The sequence below is a fragment of the Harmonia axyridis genome, chromosome 2 (genome assembly GCF_914767665.1).
Source record: "Harmonia axyridis chromosome 2, icHarAxyr1.1, whole genome shotgun sequence".
Classification (NCBI taxonomy): domain Eukaryota; kingdom Metazoa; phylum Arthropoda; class Insecta; order Coleoptera; family Coccinellidae; genus Harmonia; species Harmonia axyridis.
In genome coordinates this window covers 40,227,977-40,230,667 of record NC_059502.1, presented here as the reverse complement: position 1 = coordinate 40,230,667, position 2,691 = coordinate 40,227,977, and the positions used below count along the sequence as shown (strand labels likewise).

General features: G+C 36.4%; 1 long non-coding RNA gene across 1 annotated transcript; it reads right to left on the bottom strand.

Moving 5' to 3' along the window:
* Positions 1-993: 993 nt before the first annotated feature.
* LOC123672154 lies at positions 994-1,945 on the bottom strand. The gene is made up of 3 exons (XR_006746223.1): positions 1,473-1,945; positions 1,329-1,418; positions 994-1,278 (listed from the first exon to the last, which is right to left on the bottom strand). It is a non-coding gene; the product is annotated as an uncharacterized LOC123672154 (long non-coding RNA).
* Positions 1,946-2,691: the final 746 nt, after the last annotated feature.

Sequence of the window (2,691 nt, the reverse complement as noted above, 5' to 3'; positions counted from 1 at the left end):
ACCGATCAACCACTGCAAGTCAGATAGAATAGACTCTTAGGCCCCACGTTGGGCGCCAATTTGTGACGTGTCGACCTTGAGTAAGCCGGGTCACAAGGCTAAAGTTCGGCTCGCGACTACACTCAGTGAAGACGGGAGTGAGTTCTTCAAAATAAGGTGGAAATAATGGGCGCCAGGTAGAGATATGCCTGTCTTAAGAATAAATTGCGTACTCCTCTACCAGAGTAGCAATAAAACAAATCACTCAAGTCAAACGTTTAATAAAATTAAAATTTATGCAGTGGTTGATAATAAAAAAAAATAATGAAAAAGAATTCTCCAAATTACCAAGAGCCAGAAGGGCTTCTCAAAAAACTTTACCTAATACTAACAATTGCCAGAAGGGCTTCCTATAAACTATAATCAACAACAAATGCCAGAAGGGCTTTCTATAACCTATAATACCTAACCTAATCCTGACAACAGAATCCTTAATCAGCCTACACTCGGCTCAGGTTAAACCTAAAACTTCAATACCAAACCTAAACGTAAACGGAGTTCAACACACTCCAAATATACCAGATAATAAACAAGACAAATAACCCAGTAAACAAGAAGATTGACCTAAACCCCAGATCCAGAAGGAATATACAAATACAGTGGTTGTAATAACTGGCTGGTATAAAATAGCAGGTTGAATAAAGTGATAATAAATTCCAGTTACAAATCCTGAAGGGATACACAAGTATTATAGTTGTTAAAATAAATGGCCAGTTAGTGAAGTGCACCTCACTGCAAACTGTTTACAATTGCAACAGTGTATAATAAGCATGAAACAACCTTTATTCAATATAACTTATAACTTCAATACAAATATCAATGGATAGAAAATTAATAATAAAACCGTTAACTCCTATTCAAATAACTGATTTACTATCAGTACAATAAATCAAAACTAAATCTCAATACAATACTCTTAAAGCCAGTGCAAGCACCGATTACCTGATACGAAATCAATATTGAAGGTTGACTTGACAGCAAATCTAACGGTGAGATCTCTATAGGTAGAATGCACCATCTATTCGAGCTACACCATATGTCAGCAATATACTATGTACTCGAACTGTACCATATATCAGAATGTACCATACATCAGAACTGCACCAGAATTCAGCACCATATACCAGAAAATAAATACCATAAACTCCAACCGTACTATACACCAGACTAAGAATTCCTGAACGTAACCAGGCACTAGGATTCCAAACAGTAACCAGGCCGTTACCAGGCACTAGGACCCTAATAAAAGATAATAAGATATTGTTCACAAAATGAAACGGAATTTATACCTCTCAGTTGTTGTTCGAGGGAAAAGGATCTTCTTGATATTCTTCGTATAAGTTCAACAGTTATTCGAACTAATCGGCGGGAAGCGAATCCTAATAAAACAGAAATTTCAGACAACAGCTCAAGATATAGAAATGATATCATACCTCTCAGATCTTCAGAGTAAATTCAGTACAAGAGATGGGCCTGGTGGAAGAAAATTTTATAATCACGTATAAAACGTATTTCCCAGAAATATTCACAATACCATAAGCCAAACAGGGAATTATCCAAATTGGAGAAATAATCGCCTATAACAAGGATGATTCTAGATCATATATTCTCCAAATTTGGTCAATTTTTTCCAAAAGCCCTTTTCTCAAAATTCTCACAAATCGCCGATAACCTCTATATCTGACAATCATTCATAACCACAGAATCTACCAGTTGTCAAACGAAACTTCCCACACAGAAGAAAATTAATACAAGAAATCCAGAAATTATAAAATATTTCCCAACGGTAATGATATTCGACCTCACTTATCCGGAAATAACTGTTCCATAATAAATTGAAATTTAAATTAATACGGAATATTCCGAGCTGAATCAACAATCAAACTCCAGAGGGCGCAGTAACAACCGAAATCAAAATGGTGTAAAATATAACCGTTACAAGATTCAGGTCATTTTGTGTCAATATCGAGTAATTTGCTCCTATGATTGTGATGCAACCACAGAAATGAAATTTGGCACAACTATCCGTTCAAGGACTGTGATCTCTAGTGCTAAGTTTCATTACAATCGGATGAGCACTTGCGGAGATTCGTGTCATTTTGTGTCAAAATCGAGTAATTTCCTCCTATAGTTGTGATGCAACCACAGAAATGAAATTTGGCACAACTATCCGTTCAAGGACTGTGATCTCTAGTGCTAAGTTTCATAACAATCGGATGAGCACTTGAGGAGATTCGTGTCATTTTGTGTCAAAATCGAGTAATTTCCTCCTATAGTTGTGATGCAACCACAGAAATGAAATTTGGCACAACTATCCGTTCAAGGACTGTGATCTCTAGTGCAAAGTTTCATTACAATCGATAGAGTTCTGGAGGAGATTCTGGTCATTATGTGTCAATATCGAGTAATTTTCTCCTATGATTGTGATGCAACCACAGAAATGAAATTTGGCATAACTATCCGTTCAAGGACTGTGATCTCTGATGCAAAGTTTCATTACAATCGGATGAGCACTCACGAAGATTCGGTCATTTTGTGTCAATATCGAGTAATTTTCTCCTATGGTTGTGATGCAACCACAGAAATAAAATTTGGCACAACTCTCTGTTCAAGGAATGTGATCCTCATTGCAAAGTTTCATTACAATCGGTA